This window comes from Lycium barbarum, chromosome 3 (assembly GCF_019175385.1).
Source record: "Lycium barbarum isolate Lr01 chromosome 3, ASM1917538v2, whole genome shotgun sequence".
NCBI lineage: Eukaryota > Viridiplantae > Streptophyta > Magnoliopsida > Solanales > Solanaceae > Lycium > Lycium barbarum.
In genome coordinates, this window is record NC_083339.1 from 24,689,184 (window position 1) to 24,708,353 (window position 19,170).

A 19,170-nucleotide genomic window follows, 5' to 3' on the forward strand; every position below is an offset into this window, starting at 1 on the left:
TCCGCCCCATACAGCATAGTCGGTCTAACCACCACTTTGTAGAACTTGCCCTTAAGTTTTGGTGGCACCTTCTTGTCACATAGCACTCCGGAAGCAAGCCTCCATTTCATCCACCCTGCCCCAATACGATGTGTGACATCATCGTCAATCTCCCCGCTGCCTTGCACAATAGACCCAAGGTACTTGAAACTACTTTTCTTCTGGATGGCCTGGGTACCAAGCCTTACTTCCAAGTCAGCCTCCTGAGGTGCTTCACTGAACTTACACTCCAAGTACTCTGTCTTGGTCCTACTCTGTCTTGGTCCTACTCAGCTTAAACCCTTTAGACTCCAGAGTATGTCTCCAACACTCCAGCTTAGCGTTAACTCCGCTACGAGTCTCGTCAATCAGGACTATGTCGTCTGCGAAAAGCATACACCATGGCACCTAACCTTGAATTTGCCGTGTCAATCCATCCATCACCAAGGCAAATAAAAACGGACTAAGAGTTGATCCTTGATGCAACCCCATCACAACTGGAAAGTGCTCTGAGTCTCCTCATACTGTCCTCACCCTGTTTTTGGCTCCCTCATACATGTCCTTGATCACCCTAATGTACGCCACAAGTACACTTTTAGCCTCCAAGCATTTCCATAGGATCTGTCTTGGAACTTTGTCATAAGCCTTTTCTAGGTCGACGAATACCATGTGTAAGTCCCTCTTCCTCTCCCTATACTGCTCCACCAACCTTCTCATAAGATGGATGGCTTCTGTAGTTGAACGTCCCGGCATGAATCCGAACTGGTTTTCTGAAATAGACACACCTCTCCTCACCCTCATCTCCACCACCCTTTCCCACACTTTCATAGTATGGCTTAGCAGCTTGATACCTCTATAGTTGTTGCAACTCTGGATATCTCCCTTATTCTTGTATAGAGGGATCATTACACTCACCCTTCATTCTTCGGGCATCAATGCCGTCTTAAAGATGACATTAAACAACCTAGTCAGTCACTCCAAACCTGCCGGGCCCGCGCTCTTCCAGAATTCCCCCGGAATCTCGTCAGGTCCGGTCGCTCTTCCCCTGCGCATCCTACGAACAACACCCTTAACCTCGTCAACCTTAATACTCCTGCAATATCCAAAATCGCGATGCCTTCCTGTATGTTCTAAATCACCCAACACAATGTGACCCAAAAATCAACAACAAGCAGTAGTGTCACGACCCTAATTACCGATCGTGCAGGCACCTACCTTATTATCACTAGTAGGCGAACCCTTACCCGTTAACCTATTAATCTTTAGCCAATTTCAACTTCTTTAATCATTTATTAACAGTTAATAGATAAGTGAATGAATGAATAAATAAACAAGTCATAATTAATAGATAATATAAGTGCGGAAGTCTTAAGTATTACACCCCCAAAATCTGAAAGTCATCATACAAGGACTCTAACCAATAATGTCTAAAGAATGAAGTATATCTCAAATATAACAAATAATGTTTGGAATGAAAGTAGACATCTGGAAAGAGAGATCTTCAGGTGGCATGGCATGGATAGAAGCTCACCCTCGGATCTGATCGAGCAAACTAGCTTCAAGCTAGAGATGTAATCTGGAAGAAATCTCTAGAACACAATCTGCACTCAAAAAGGGTGCAGCAAGGTAGTATCAGTACAAACACCATGTACCGGTAAGCATCATAGGCCGACTAAAATTAGTTCACGCATATAAGTATGAACTCAACAAGATAAACAGACAAGCACTTAACACTCAATCCAAGTCACAGAATATCCCATAACGGAGTCATAGCCTAAGATGAAGCTTCTAACCCACAAGTCTGTCAAGTTTCAATAATCTCACCTGATAATCACAAGTCCAAGTTCCTTCCCTAGGTAGAGTCACTAATCCACAATTTAACTCAGTCAATGGTCATAATTATATCACAATAGGCATTCAACATCCATACCAAAATCAGAAACAAACGAGCATATAATAATGCAGAATAAAATGTAATGATTTGCAATGCAAAATATGATGATGTGCAATGCAATGAAATGCCATGTACTGGCCAATCACTCGAACTGTACACACATGCTAACTGATGTCATTGCTCATTAGTCATGATCTGCAGGGGACCCATGGTGTCCATGTACCACTCGTTCCGGATTCAGTCCTCAGACCCGAGCATAACTCTCCACTCCAGAACGAACCTCGGACGCGCGTATCCATATCTTGAACCACTCATTTTCGGAACGAACCTCGGAACACGAGCTCACAATTAGGCCACATCCTCACCCCTGATCAAATGTGCCTTTTCATATGTATAGTTACACTATCACATCACTCTCAATGATCGATTCATCAAGTACCATGTATCAAATAGTATCACAAGTTCAACAAGAAGATTATATTAACTTCTTCACTAATTTCACATCAGAATGCATGTCTCAATGTATTCCAGTTCACTAGTATGTATAGACTATGAACAATTAGCAATGTCAATGTCAATGTCAAACACAAGGCATCATGCCACGAGTCTTCCAAACCATTTCCATCATGTATGAGTGTATGAATGCATAAATGAGTGTAAACGTGGTAAATCAATGCAAACCAATAAAGAAACAGTGAAGGTACAAGTCACAAAGCCACAAGTCATATCAAGACTTGGATCAACTCAGCCATGAAATGAATCATACAAACCGTCTCAACCAACATAATAGTCTATGTCCCTCCTTACTTCCACATGAAGCAAGTACACCTCACAACTAAGTCTTGTATCACCAGAAGCTCCACTTTTCTATATATTATCATAAAAAATAAATCATACTTCAAGTTTTCATCTACGTACTGTCATAAGTTTATATCACAATTCAAGCCTAAACACATTATCCTTCCTTTCTCTGATAATATATGTCACAATAAGAGAGAACTGAGTACAACACGACAATTTAGGTAATAAGTCTAATCACAATAACAGGGCAACGAGCCACCATCAACAACAATCAACCCAATAGAAATCCATCCCGAAACGCCACAGTATGAATACAACTACACCTCATATTTCAGTACATAAAGTAATGGCGACGAGCCCACAAAATTAGAAGTTATACCAACCTAGCTAATATCCAACCAAAACACCATATCTGAAGACTTACTCATGCTTTCTCCCATCAATTCTACACAATACATACGTTTCACTAATCAAAGTCTAACTAAAGTAAGCCATAATCTACCTTGAATGCAAAACAGGAGCCGCAAACTACTCCACACGAGCCTTCTATTTCCGAAGCGCCTCATAACGGTCAAGGTCTAACAATATGATGCTAAGTAAGCAACAAACCATGTATTTAAACAAGAAGAACAATTTGGGGAAGAAGACCCACAAACTTCTACCCTTTTCAATGGATGAAACCATCCTTTAATGGTGAATTTATCATAACTTCTATCTCTACGATCATTAACCTTCAATTCGTGGGTTTCTAATCAATTTTACCCTTTAAAACAAATTTTAGGATAAAGTTCCCATTTTTATTAGAACCCTAAGTCTCAACGTGCAATTTCAACCATAAGAAATCAAATTCCCTTCCTAGAAAGTGATAATCTATACTCCTAGATGATTAATCAACAACCCACCAATTATTTAAGGGTTTACTAATTATAGGGTTCTAGGATTTTCACCCACCATTAATGGACCTTAAAATAATCATGGAACTTGAAGAAGAAAGGAAAAGGAACAAATAAAGATGGGGACTTACCCTCCAAGATGCTTTCACCAAAGAATGGAATTAATTTTACCTCTTTCTATTTTGAAAACTAACTTTGGGGTCTTGGGGGTAATGGGTAGGAGTTGGGGTATTAAAATAGGGCTATCTGCCCCCCGTCGGCTGTTGTAGCGGCCAGTTAATAGCTGCAGCGGCCCCGCTATGGTGGCCCTTTGGTCGCTGCCAATTGAAACAGCCAGAACAAAAACGGGCATAACTCCCTCATACGGAGGCCAAACGCGACGATTCTTTTTGCTATGGCTTCGTAATTTCGATACGGATATAATGGTTCAAACCTCACTAAAAAAAAGGTCGTTTGATCAATATGGAGCTATTTCTATCCACAGACCTATGGCGAAAACATCGAATACGAGCGCGACAAAACCAAAACCCATCCGAAACACTTTGGAACCTCACCAAAACTTGTGGACAAGTTCAAAATCATCATATTAACATGTTGGAACTTCCAAAACATTGACACGGGGTCATCCTAACCCGACGTTGACCATGGTCAACTCTAAATTGCTAACTTAAATGACTCAATTTACACTCGAACCTTGCAGAAACCAACCCAATGATTTCATTAAGTCATAGATCATACTAACGGGACTTGGGGAAGGGTCAGCAAGGTTAAATGGGTCAAAACACTATAACGACTAAACAGGTCGTTACAAGTAGCCATTTCCCTTTCAGTTTAGCAGCAACTCAAGGGCATTTGGGATTGTGAAAATCCCCAAGTCATGCAAAAGAAAGACAGGGATAAAGAAGAATGAGTATCCAGAGATGGTTTCCAGCAAAACAATAACAAAAGAAATAAAAGTATCATTGCTTAGTCTTGGTTCAAAACAGGGCAGAATGACAAAGGATTCAAGTTTTTAGACTTTAAAAGGAAATGAATTCATCAACATAATCTCAAAGGACTGATTAGCTAAAGCATGCCCAGATGTCATGAAATGGAAGAACTTATTACTAAAGTTACCACAATAAGGAAACAAAACAAAAGAAAATTGACTTGTCCCTAACCATGATAGTCTGCTTTAACAATCAGTTCTCAATAAGGGATACTGAGAGTAAAATGACAGCCATCCATATCCAAATGACCATTTAGCATGTTCATCCATTTTACAGAATGCTGATTTGGAGGAAGCACAAGAACAGGAGGTGCAAGTAAAGAGCAACACTGAACTTTACATTTTTTTTATGGAACCATACATCATGTACATCAGGAAAGCAAGACATCCAAATACATTTGTAAAGAATGTCCCAGGACTGGATCCTGAACAATACCTAATCACTTAGATTTGGTTTAACTAAAACTTAACTCATGTTTTGACTAAGTCAGTGATTCAAAGAGGGGTTCACTCAGATAATTTCTTACCACTAAAGCAGAAACCACACATGACTCTTAAGACTAGTTAAGCAATCATAACAAATTAACATGTTTTCAGTCATAGAAAGATGGGAAACCAATTGACATTCATTACAATAATGACACAGGACGGAAAAGACAAGATTTTAGCTTTCAACTCTTGAGCTGTGTGTTTCAACAAACAAGAATAATTTATTATTAAGTCTATAGACTAGCAATCTTAGTCATTGGAATTACTTAGACAATGAGAAGTGTAAAGTATTCAAACAGAGATAACACATCCTTGTATTTTAACAGGTTGAGAACTAAACTTTGGAAGAAAAAGGAAACACTATTCGTCAGTTCCCTAAGTAACTGCAGTTTCCATTATCCCTAACCTCATAAGTAAACAATAATGCTAGCATTTGAAGAATCTTCTACTAAACCAAACAAATCCACTTTTTACAGAGAACAACTCATTCATGACCCAAGCTTAATTCATGTTAACCTACTCCTTGATTGACTATTTTTAGGAAAATGTTAAACGCTTGACAGATTTAAAAGATTTTGGTGTTTTTCTTCAGGGAAAATAGATACTAGGGAAAGGGAACAAAAGGGATTGAACATGTTATGCTTCACCCAACAGGTTAATCATATGAGTCACACTTCATTTCTAACTCACACACTAAATAATCTCAGGAAGCAAACAGGTGAGACTCTGGAAAATCAATGGTTGTTCAAGTCTTGTAGTTTCAAAATCTGAAACATTAACTCCACAGAGACAATCAAACAAGATCCACCTTGATCCTCATCCTTAGTTTTCATACGACCTTAAGATAATCTAGTTCGAACTAAAACAAACAGCAAATATACTTAGCAAATGAGAGCAAGTAAACTATTTACTTAATTCCGACAAGATTACCACTAAACAATCTGTAAGAATTCAGAAATAACAGAAACTAAGAATGGTGTTAAGACCAGAAAAATCATACTATGAATCAACAACTCAACATCAAAACAAAACCAATCTCATTACAGGGAATTCGAAATAAAATTAAGATGAAAAGGAAAATTACCTTTTTGACGAGCAGCGAAGGGAGCGACGAGAGACGACGAACACCTTTCCACCCGAATCGATTTCCGACGAATGGAAACAACTTCCAAAAATTAAAGTATGAGCTCGAATTTCCTCGAAATTCAAGCTTTTGCCGAGCTTCTAAGTGTTCAAGCTCTTGAGGGTTGTCAAAAACCCTATTGTGGGTATGAAAACCCATTTTTTCACCTCTGAACCTCTCCTCTCAAAAAAATGAAGAGAAGGGTTTTTATTTGTAGAACCCAAATGAAAACATGACCGTTCAGAAAATTCAAAATTCCCCCTTTCCTTTTGATCCCCATCCAAGACTTACAAGAGAAGGCAACTAAAATCCGTTGAATTCAAAGGAAAAAAGTACAGTTACCATTGAAAACCCAGCTGGAGGTTCACACTTGTACCTAGAGTTGTAGGGTTCTACCAGTTTGGAGGAAATTAGAGGGGTCCCTTTTTTGGTCGTTCCCCAAAAAATGAAAGAGAAAGAGGGTTTTGGGGATTAAATGAAGGGGTGGGCCGGGTCAGTCCCTTTTGGGCTGGACCTGGCCGAATTTAAGAATAGGACCAAATTTTGCATATGTGCCCATATATACGTAATGTATATCATCAGTGTATACATGCGTGTATATGTGGTATATATACGATATTTTAAGAAACTTTTAAACACCACAAATGTAAAATAAAAGTATTTTCATTTGTCTTAAATTATTTTAATTAAAACATAATTAAACTCTATTTTAACACTTAATTTACCCAAAATAAACTGCTTATTACTTTATTAATTCCAATCCCTCGATTTTGACGGAGTAGAACACTAAATGATGACTAATTGTAAATGCTTAAACTAATAACTCGTAACTAAATATTTTTTTGAGAAAATAAATAAATAAATACTTTTGTATATTCTCGAAAGGATGCTAAAACGTAAAAATGACATGCTGTTGTTCTTTTACCAATGTTTTGCCAAATGTAATGGCAAACTGACACCGGGGCAATTTTGTAAAAATTGATTTGACTTGTAAAATACATATTCTACTCCGTTTGTAATCCAAGGACTCCATGTAATTGAGAAAAACTATCGGAGGTCAAAAATTAGGTGTCAACAAGATGGACGTGGAGATGGTACGGTAGATATTCTACCTCGAAGTCCTAGTTTTCAGCAAGTGGAAATAGGATACCAAAGACTAAAAGTTTCAGGAATATGGAAAATTCTAATGTGAAAGGGGGCACGGTTAAAATGGGATTCGCTATTGGGTTGCCTCGTAATATCACAAGTTGATTTTATACCGAAAATTGAGGATCGGCGCACAACATCAATCCATTTCCTTCTGGTTGAGACATCTTATACAGCCGAGGATTATGTCATATAGTATTGTAAGGAGATTTGTTGACTTCGTGGTGAGCCGGTTGTATCACATTGGACGGAGGGGCTCGTTTCGCGACTACCTCCTAGGAGTCATTTTAGAAAGGTTTGGGTTTTGAAACATCGAGAATGATGCCTATCGTTTGTCAAGTAGGTTCTAGCAATGGCCAGGGCCCAGTACTAAGACGGTGCCTTATGAGAGAGGGTATGGACGCAAAAAGTAGGCTTTCGGTTGGATGGTTTGAAAATCAGGAAAATGGGGTAGTATAGTTCTGGCTTAGTTCTTCAAGCAATAAAGAGAGGGAACTTGATCAGCGGTCAAATGCAAGTAGCTCGGAGCCTGCAAAAGTGATGATCGGGGGATTAAGGCTAGAGGTTGGAGTTTGAGGTGGAGATCTGGATGGTTCCGGCAAGATGATCCAAGAAATCAAAACAGGTAAAAGTCCACTGTACTCTGAGTCATATTATGTCGTTCGGAAGTTGGGGAAATTAATTCATGAATTAAAACTCCTTGGGGGGTTAGAATTTGATTATTCAGTACTCTACATATTGTTGTTACAAGAATATATCAGAGATTCTTCTCAAGGTGTTTCAATTGAAGCTGTCCAAAAAATCAGTTACTGTTTCGGGATCAACAAGTTCATAAATCTAAGGATTAGAATGTGATGCCATCATCTGGCACCGCTAAGTTCACAATTTCATTTAATTTGATGGAAGATGCGCGAGTAGATAATATTTCGGTATTCACTGAGTGTGCGTTAAAACTTGTAGGAAGTGATGGTAAGAAACGCCCCATGAGTGAAATGTATAATGATATCCAAAATATTCTAGCAAATTTCGCGGAGAAATATCAAAATGTTGAAATCATTAGGGTCATTGTAAGAGTTTATACGGTGGATCAAATTGTGGATGGGGTGGATCTCCTCACAGCAACCTCCACTACGATAGAAACCGACAATGAGTTTACGAAGGCTTCGAGTAGTGCGGGATAGGCTAATCACCAGACTGCTCTGGAATAGGTTAATCACTGGAGACAAGAACGACTGAATATAGTTTCGAGAGCATGCCTTACTCTAATAGGGGGCGTAGAGTTTCTAAGTGAAGAAAAGCGCAACTATATATGTAATATCCTAGCTGTCAGCAAGGCAGGTCCGCTTTAGGTGGAAATGTCGTGAAGGGACAAGAACACCAAGGAGATGACATAGGAAGTCGAAAAGGGAATAAGGTCCAAATTATTTTCGTTTATACCAAGCAGGAGGTAGTGATCATCAGAAGATAAGAAAAAATGAGCTCATAAGGTAAAATATGGCTTAGTGTATTCTCATTATAGCAAGGGAAGAATATGAGATTGGTGTGTATGCGATGGGCAAGTAACGCGTCGCAGCACAAGGGATGGATGCTACTGTTAACAGGATTGGGGTAAAGTTCACAACAAAATACTCATTTCATATACCCCAACATTCGAGGATGTTACATCCCGTCCCGCCGTATGCTAATTCGCGCCAGGAGTTAAGGTCATCGAAGCATAGGGCTGGAAGTGTCGTAAGAGTTCAAGTGGCACAACTACATTAGTCCCAAGGTTAAGGAGGTTTATAAGCATGATTGGTGTTACACCTAGTACTTTTATACGTAAAGTTTCTTTGTGAGTTAGCTGACGAAAATTTAAAAGGCGTGGTTGTCGTCAAGGTCATAAAGGATTATACATGCTTATTCTTCATACATGAGAGATTGGTATCATGTTTAGTAAGTATCAGGAAGGTTGGATGTTAAGCGAATCGAAGAAATTAAGTTTGTTGAAACTTTGGTAAGAATTTGGCAGAATTCCGGACAAGCTTTTTGGGTCCAATTGTGAGGGGCATATCTCCTAGCATACGAGGAGTTACAGAATCCATAGCCTATGTAAACTGAAGTTCAGTGAGTCTTTTTTCCAATTCAACTGGAAGAATTCGATTTGGAGAAAGAAGATGAGAAATACGGACCGGCGAAGTTCGACGGTACCGTCCTTATACATCGGCGGTCCGTCAACAGTGAGGCGGTGGACAAGTGTTCCAATTTTTATATATTGATCTGTTTCGTTTTATCCTTCATTGTTTCACACACCAATAGACCCTAAATGTCCTAACACTCCTCTCAACCCTTTTAATAATTGCCTCCATCATCCAAGTAAGATTTGAGCCCGTAAAACCCGAGACTAGTTAGAATATCGTAGTAGCTTATGTTTCTATTGTGTTGCTGGTCTTGTGGCCTTAAATAAAAGTGTTGTAGTTGAGATCCTGGACTATATAAGGTATATTTTCCATATAAGCTTTGATATTAAATGGTTCTTGAAGGATTTTAATAGTTTTAAGTTAAGGAAGTCGTGATATAAAAGTTACATATTGGCATGTCGATGTTGTTGGCTTGGGGTCTAATTTGAAGGAAGTTTTGGGATGGATTTACTTATGTTTTGACTTGTAATTCTTGATTATGTTGTTTTTGATGTTGGTATTGATGTTTTGGGATTGATTTGGAGTTGGTTTGGAATGGAAATTATAGAGGAAATGCAGTCCAAATTTCGTTAAGTCACTTGTTAGTCCAGAATAAGTTTTCAAGCATAAATATGGTCTGATTATGATATATAATTGTCTTATTTGTAGAGTTACAAACTTGGAAAGTAAGCGTTGGACGTTTAGGTAAACGACAAGTTATGTTAAGGCTATCCCTTTTTTCTCTTTGGCATGAATCTTATGAAAAGAATGAAACGAACGAACGAACGTTATCCATAATGACTCCATTCTTAGAATGCTAGAAGGCTTATGTTTCTTTGGATTCCTGATAATGTTATTACTTCATTCTTATGATTCTTGAATTTATCTTGTGATCATTGATCCAGTAAAGGTAAGATACATTGATGATGTTAGCTCTATAACGATATTCGGAGGTTACAGACTTTACGTCACTCCGAAAGGCTCAGATTCCACCTTTATGAGTCATTCATGCATTGTATATATAGGTATACACTTATTTTACCACACCGAGCCGCGCTATAGTCAGCCGGGTACGACACCTATTGTGCACACCACTGCAGTTGGGTACGAATAACACCAAGCCTCTCATGTCCGGGTACGGATAACACCAAGTCTATATTATATGGCCGGGTACGGTATTATGATATATGTATATATGATTTTTGAAAGAAAGCATGCATATCATACGCCCTCAGAGACACTTTCAAATATAAAGAGTTATACAGATACATTCAGATATACAGACTGACTCTCATGTCTGAGATTCCTTTCATGATTCTTATGTGTATGTTGTTTTCATGCCTTACATACTCGGTACATTATTCGTACTGACTCCCCTATTGCCTGGGGGACTACGTTTTATGCTCGCAGGTCTTGAGATACAGGTTGGTGATCCATCCAGTAGGATATCAGCTCAGCGGCCAGTGTTACTGCACTCCACTTGTTCCGGAGTTGCTTGTGAGTCAGCATGGTTATAGCTATGCATATATATGGTTATGGCGGGGACCTGTCCCGACCACGTTATGACATGTACTCCAGTAGAGGCTTGTAGACAGTTATGTATAGTCAGTAGATACATGGTCTTGTGGTATAAATGTACATGGAAGCTTTGTCGTCTTGCTCAAGTATTTCAATGAGTTTACGTATTCATGTTTTACAGGCTATCATATGTTCAGGCATGTTCTTACACGACTCAGTAAGATTATCACATAACGGCCCTATCGGCCCATCTATGTTTATGTTTATGTTACAGATGTATGTCAGATGGTGCTTGACTGGTATGGTCAGGTGCCCGTCATAGCTCTCTAGTTTTGGTCGTGATAATTGGTAAGTATGAGAAGGTTTCAGAATCAAGCAAATCGAAGAAATTTAAGTTCATCGGAATTCGGGGAAAATTAGGCAGAATCTGGACAGGATTTTGGCCCAACTATCAGGAGGTATATCTCCTAGTATATAAGGAATTATAGGATGCATAACCTATCTAAATTCAAGTTAAGAGAGTCTTCTTTCTAATGCAATAGACAGTTCACAAATAAAAGTAGTACTGTGCCCGGTACGGCCCACACAAAAATACAGCCCACATTAAAGCCGTGAGTTTGGTATATATTGGTGCTAAGGACGAAAATTTTCATTGCAAATCACCCTCAAATAGGCTCCTCCTTCTCTCTACATATCAACTTTCTCTTTCTATGTGTGTATATATATATATATATATATATATATATATATATATATACCATATAGATTATAATCCAAGTGTAATCCACGCAAGTTGGGTCTCAGAAGTTCGTAAACATTGCGGGATAATTGTTCTTATTCTCGTTCTTGGAGTGGATGTGGTTTTGGACTAAACCAAGCTAGTATTGGGTGTTGTTGAAGCAAATTAAGGTAAGATTCCATCTCCTTTACTTGGGATTAGGTGTGTCTAGCTTGGGATTTGAACATGCAAATGAGAAATCCATGAATTCGACACTAGAATTTGGAATTGATTATGATAGCTTGTTGGGAAAGATGTAATGATTGATATAGCTGGAAATTGAAGTTGTAAAATTTATTGCCTTGTAATTATAATCAATTATAGCTCGTAAGAAAAAAGTAATAGCCTTATGGAGTGTAAACCGAGTTTGTCGCTCGAGGTATCGACCTATTGATCATAAATTGAGTTATATGAACTTTAGGATTGTTGTTATTATGGTTCTCATGGATATGGAAAATGTAAGAAATACAAGGGAAATGCTGCCCAAAGTATCGTAGAAATTACTTTTTGTTAGATACGTAAAATTAGGATTGGAAAATTGAGATAAAAGCATTATTCTACGATTATAGGTCGAGATTGAAGCAGAACAAGCGGGTTATTGTGGCAAGCAAGCGAAGCGTTATTTATGTTAAGGCTTCTTCATCTTCTTCCTTCTATGGCATGAGTCCAACTACAAGAATATGCAAACGGACGTCCCAAAAGAAACGATTCTACTCTAAGTCCGTCAATGTCCATGTTCGTTCCTTCCATATTATGTTAAGTAAGCTAGATGCTCCCACTTGATGCTTATGAGAAATTCCAAAATCATGAAAGGCTATGAAATCATTTGTATGTATATTCTTGTATCTTGCCAAGTCTTGATGATGTTCATGTCAGCTCCATAATGTTTTCGGGACCTTATGTCACCCCGAATGGCTTGGTATTGCTAATCCATGTATTTTATACACACACACACATACACACACATAAGATAATACCTTGGGCTATAACTGACAGGCATGGCACTAATGTGCACTATATATGTATATTATAACACCGCGGGCTATAACCGGCGGGCATGACACTATTGTACAATTACACCGCTGTAGTTGGGCATGTTATATGAGGAGATGATCCCCAAAGAGCGACGCATATGATATGATACTATCCCACAAAGGCCTATATATGTATATGTATATGTATATGTATATGTATATATAAAAGAGTCTGCATGCATAATGTACACCCTCAGAGGCATCCAGGTTCCAGGTTGTTTCCTTCTAGTCTTCCTTTCTCATGTTGTCTATACTTATGTTATCTTTATGTCATGTTTATCCTGGCATACATACTCAGTATACTTTCTGTACTGACATCCCTTGCGGGAATACTGCATTCATGCCTGCAGGTCCAACTCCTCAGATTGACGTACCCCATCAGTAGGTAGCTCCAGTTCAGTGGTCGACCGGCGAGTTCCACTACTTCCAGACTTGCTTAGCTGTCATTTTGGTTTGCACTACATATATGTATATTTTTGGTATGGCAGGTCCATGTCCCGACCATTATGTCAGTTAGATGCACTCTTAGAGGCTCGTAGACATGTGTCCTGTGTACAGGATTCTTATGTATAGCCTTGTTGGCTCGTGACTATTATGTACAACTTTTGGTATGGCCTTTCCGGTCTTGTTATGACTTATCTGTTCTCATGGTGGCCTCATCGGCCCGTGTACATATATGTATAGTTATAGTCCATGCTTCATAAGTTGATGATGGTTGACATAATTTCTACTCGTCAGTTCCGTATACGTAGGCCTTGTCGGCCCAAGTGTTGTGAGCAATGTATGACATATATTACAGGTAGATGCTTGGCCTTACGGTCGGGTGCCAATCATGCCCCTCTGACTCGGGGTGTGACACTCTGGTTCAACTTCATCCACTACCTATGTTCCAATCCCTCCCAAACCCCCAGATATTAATTCAAAAGAAGAAAATATCATAGAGAAAATCAGCATCCCCCAACCCCCCCACAATGATTTAAAGATAAGTTATTTTCCAATGACGAAATAACTGACTTGGAAATGGATTTTTATGAGCCCAACAGGGATGTGAAACTTAGACACCCAAAAGATAGAAAGTGTTACAGAGGAAATAACCAATGGGATAAAAACCCTCCACTAATCCTAAGAAGAAGAACAACGCTTACACTCCCCATGGAAATTCTCTCTCATAATCAAGTTCTTGGGGAAAAGAATAAACCATCACTATCTTAAATCTAATATACTAGCTATCTTTGGAATCCATTGAAACTTTTTCCGCTTATTGACCTAGGTCATGACTATTTCATCATCAAGTTTACGAAGGAGGAAAATATGATTAAAGTATTGCGAAATGGCCCATGGTTCATCAATGGACGCTATCTATCAATACATAGATGGTTCCCAATTTCGTGGCAGAAGAAGCATATGCAACTTGCACCGCCGTTTGGGTTCACCTCCCTTAACTCCCAAAGGAGTTTTATGACGGTACTATCTTAAAAAAATTGGAAACTCTATTGGATCTTTATTGAAAATTGATGCTTGTACTAGCGCAACTCTAAGAGGAAGGTTTGCGAGACTATGTGTTCAAATCGCTTTACATGAACCAGTCACCACTCGCATTCAAATTGGATCGCATCTGTAATAGAATATCTATGAAGGTGAAGGGTTTTTATGCAAATGATGTGGGAGATTGGGGCATACACAAATAAAATGTCCCTATCATCTAAGCAAAAAGGAAAACAACATCAACAGGGTGAACAAAGTACCATGGTGGCGCGGACACAGAATCACCAGAATGATGAGTGGCATACACTACAAAAAAATGCTTAAATTGCGGCGGTTTAATAGCGGAGGTCAGCTACAACCCCCGCAAATTTCATTAAATAGCGGGAGTTTACATGTCCGACACAAATAAAAGAAACTAGCGGGGGTTTGGAACCTCCACCATCTGGGAAAAAAATAGCGCGCAATTTTTCCCTCACTTTTTTTTTTTTTTTGGCTTGGCTCTTTTTTCTCTGAAACAAAAAAGGTGTCTCAAACCCTCCCTGTCTCTCAAAACCCTCTGTGTCTCAAACCCTCCCTCTCTCACTACTTTTTATTCCACCCCAACTATAATGGGTGCTGATTAAATAGAAGCTGGAGTTTTTGAATTTAAGGCCATTGATCTCAAAGGTAAATTTTTGCTCAAAATTCTCAATATTCTCAACATCTACAAACAAAAGGGCACACAGCTTTTAGCTCAAATTTCTAAAAATTGATTTTTTTGTGTGAATTTTCTAATGTGTCCCTCACTTTTTTTCCACATAATTTGCAGAGCTTTTCCTTGAAGAGCCCAGTTCTTTATAAATACCATAACAATCATTTTTTGTCCCCTTTATTTTTACTTTAGACGCAATTTTCTTGTATGTATACATATTTGTTCAACGACCCTTCCACAACGAAGGTTAGATGATTGCAAATACCTTCCCAACAACATCACCTACCAAAACTATACCCATAGATCCAGATTACTACCCATAAAAGATTTTTTTTTTTTTAAAAAGGTCGAATTGTCAACAAAATTCCACAAATTAGAGGCAAATCAAGAGATACAGTAGAACATACAAGCGAATTTCTTGAGAACCCAAACTCCTCTTCCTCAATCAACTGGTATCTCTTCAATTATTTCTACAAATGGGTCTTTCATCTTTCCAATTTTTGGGTTTTTGTAATCTGCAATTATTTTTACAAATGGGTCCCCTTGAACGTGTTTGATTATTTGTGTCAATGAGTTGAATTTTCATACTGCAGTATTAGTGTGTTGATTTTGAAATGTAAGTTTAATTATTTCAAGAAAAAAACCAGTTTTTCGAGTTATTTATGTTTGAATGAGTTAAAATTTTATTAGTGTGTTGATTTTGAAATGTAAGTTGTTTTTGCTTCATGTATGAATGACTTTTGGTGAATGGTTGTGGTTCGTCCTTCTTGATATCTTTTTCAGTATATATTTCTTGCTCTTTAGTGTAATTCAAAAAGTAAATTTAGTTTTTAAACTGCAATTAATCCATATGAAAATGCGATTAGTTAATGAATATGATGATGAAATTAGGGTTAATGAATATGATGAAGAAATTAGTGACGATTAGGAAATAGGATGATGGTTTTGATAGAGTTGCTAAGAGGAGTGGGAGAAATAGAGAGGTTGAAAACTACAGCGGTGTGAAGAAATGTGACGCCGAGTGTGGCAAGGACTTCGCTGAGATTGAAGAAACGTGTGTCACCTTGAACGTGTTTGATTGTTTGTATCAATGAATGAAATCTCTAGTACAGGATTAGTGTGATGACTTTGCAATGTTAGTTGGTAATCTTGATAAAATGATTGAAAGTTCTACCGTAATAAGAAACAATCCAGATTTGCTTTTATGTTTGATGTTTTTACCATGTATTCAACGGTTACATTCTGAAGCTTGGTGCACAATTATTATTAACAGCGTTACACCATGTTTTTGCAATCATTTGTCGTATGAAATGTTAGTCATAAATTTGAGTTTGGCTCAGCTATGAGCATACATATTTATTTACTTTGCTGATCTGTCTCAAATCTGTCAGTACTTTGTGAAAATCTCAGTAATTTTTTCTTAAGGTGTTTGATTATGTATGTTCTCTGTTAGAATTCATTATTTTTTCATTTTCTATTATGTTCACTTATGCTAATAGGCAACTCATTTTCTTTCTCATGAATTCAAGAAGCTTTATCATAACAGCCTACACATAATCATCGGTATTGCAGGTCTTATGATTGTAATTTTTGAAAGGATATGACCAAGAAAGCAGAGTCAGAAAAATACAACTCTGCAAATTGCCAATAACCATGACAGTGTCATGGCACAGTATTAAAGAAGGGTTCTTTGCAATGACGATAGCAGATCATGGAGAAATCATTGGCATTCAGATGGGAGGCAACCAAACTGCCCATCGCTATGCTTCCTCATTCTTATTCACAAGTGTTTTACTTATTTCACACTCTTGACAGATTATTCTCGGTTGAGTACATTAAGTAGGCTCAGATCTATCACAAAATCGGGTAAAGGAAAGGGATACCGCCATGGCTGCAAACCAGAATCGCATACAACACAACAACAACAACAACCAACCCAGGACAATCTAGCTGGGTAAGCTAAATGTTTCCTAAATTTCATTCGAATACTTGTTACTTCACTTACAACACATTTTGGTTTGCCCTGCCAAGATACGGTTCCCCCGATTAACTCAATAGGCTATATCATCACAGCCTTGACTCTGATTTGTAAAAGGGAAAATAAAAAGACTAACAGACTAAGCAAGCAAAAGGAAAGACTGCAAGAAACACAGAACATCGTGTTATTATATTAATAGAATTGATTATTTCTCTACAAATGTATTTTTGTGTTAAAACCGTAAAGAAAAAAGTATGACAGATTATACAAATTGATTATACTAACACCAAAATATTCTCTACCTTAATCAGTACGATAGAAAATGCACTCATTTCTTTTTTTGTTAACTTATTTCCAATCAACTTTGAGAAATGGTTAAGTTTACCTATTTCATACTTCAACCACGTCTTCGATCAAATTATAAAGGTATAAGCTCTATATTGTTACAACTATATCACTGTTTATTTTTTGGTGAGAAGCACAACTATATCAAATTATAAATGTATAAGCTAACCAATGTTTTATTCTTGAAGCCCAAGTTCTTCTTTAGGACAACTGAGTCAGTTGCAATGGGACATGTCTATAAAGAGATTGTTGCCCAAGGTAAAGAGATTTGGCTTGCCACATTATCTGCTATTGGATGTCACATTAACTGATTGTATCCTATTGTGATGCTTTCTTGTTAAGTAGAACCAGTATACATGAGGTGCAGTGCAGTGCAAATTTGTTAATGAAAGAATATGATCTCAAACAATGCTGAAATTTATTGTACATTATCTTTTTTTTTTGTGCGTGTCTTTTCTGGTAGTGGACTAAATTGCTCTCTAGAATAAAGATATAAACACTTCAATAATCTTCATGACATAACTAGTTTAGTTGGCCATTTAATGGTCTGTTGGTTACATTTCTCATACATTCAAGAAACTTCTAGCTGCTTCTGGGATAAATCTTTACCAGAAAATATGCACCAACCTTTTCCAGATCTCCATTCTCCAACTGAGATATTATAGTGTTCTGCCAGATAAAAAATATCCTCCGAACAGAGGAAGAGTTTATGTATTATGCTGAGATCTATGTATTGTTGTTTCAGGGACTGGTAGTGGTACCCCACTTCAGTTTGGCAGTAGCAGTGCAGTGCAAATTTGTTAAGGTTAACAGATAAGAGTTCCTAGTCCTGAGATCACTCACTAGAATTTAGATGTTTGCAATATTTTTGGCAACGTTGTGTTGATGTTGCTTGTAATTATCCAGGGACTAGAAGTGTTTTTTTAGGAAGTTTAAAACTTGATTTTTTGGGACTGACTAAAAAGGAAAGAGTGTCGTATAAATTTGGACCGAGGGAGTAGTATTTATATGAAACTGATTGTAGCTAGTGTGAGATGAAAAAGAGGTTTAGTTACTTTTGAATGTGATGATGCTTCTACTATGTTTTATTTTCTACTGTATGAGCAGTTGGATTTCCAAATTAAACTTGAATAAAGAGTTGTGGTGTTATCAGGATAGTAGCTAACTCTACTTCTATGTTTTTCATTATGCAGCCAAGTGATGCGGCTAGTGGATCCCTTTCGCCCATGGATGCAAGAAGATCATGCGGTGATAGTAATCCTAGTGACAACCGTTGATTTCATTGTATTGTTTGGTAGGAACGGATGTTAGAACGCTGGAGTGAATGTATTATGTTTAAATTTAGTTTTTGAGTGATCTGATAATGCTACTTAAATTTTTAGTTTAAAAAACTAATGGTACTTTATGATAACATTTGTGATTTTACGATATGTTATTGATATCTCTTAAAGTTTTAATGTTTTTTTGCTTTGATTATGATTTCCAGCTTAATTAGTGATTTTGTAATCGATAATATATAAATTAAAAAAATTCAATGAATTGTTGGGGATATGAGACTGCCAGGACCTTTAAATATAAGCTAATTTTTAATATATATATATATATATATATATATATATATATATATATATATATATATATATATATATATGTATTGCGGAGGTTCTAAACCGCCGCAATATGTAATTGAGAATTATTTTTAAAAGATTAAATTTTAAAATTACGGGGGTCAACTGCCGTAAAATAACCGCCGCAAATTAGTTCTGGCAGTCAGCAAAAACCGCCGCTAATTGATTGCGACAGCTGTTATTGTGGGGGTTTTGACAACTGCCG

At 37.6% G+C, this 19,170-nt stretch overlaps 2 long non-coding RNA genes across 2 annotated transcripts; one reads left to right on the forward strand and one right to left on the reverse strand.

Moving 5' to 3' along the window:
* Positions 1 to 651: 651 nt before the first annotated feature.
* LOC132630801 (uncharacterized) lies at positions 652 to 6,640 on the reverse strand. The gene is made up of 2 exons (XR_009578688.1): positions 6,168 to 6,640; positions 652 to 1,619 (listed from the first exon to the last, which is right to left on the reverse strand). It is a non-coding gene; the product is annotated as an uncharacterized LOC132630801 (long non-coding RNA).
* An 8,027-nt stretch (positions 6,641 to 14,667) lies between these two features.
* LOC132630802 (uncharacterized) lies at positions 14,668 to 18,794 on the forward strand. The gene is made up of 2 exons (XR_009578689.1): positions 14,668 to 14,989; positions 18,531 to 18,794. It is a non-coding gene; the product is annotated as an uncharacterized LOC132630802 (long non-coding RNA).
* Positions 18,795 to 19,170: the final 376 nt, after the last annotated feature.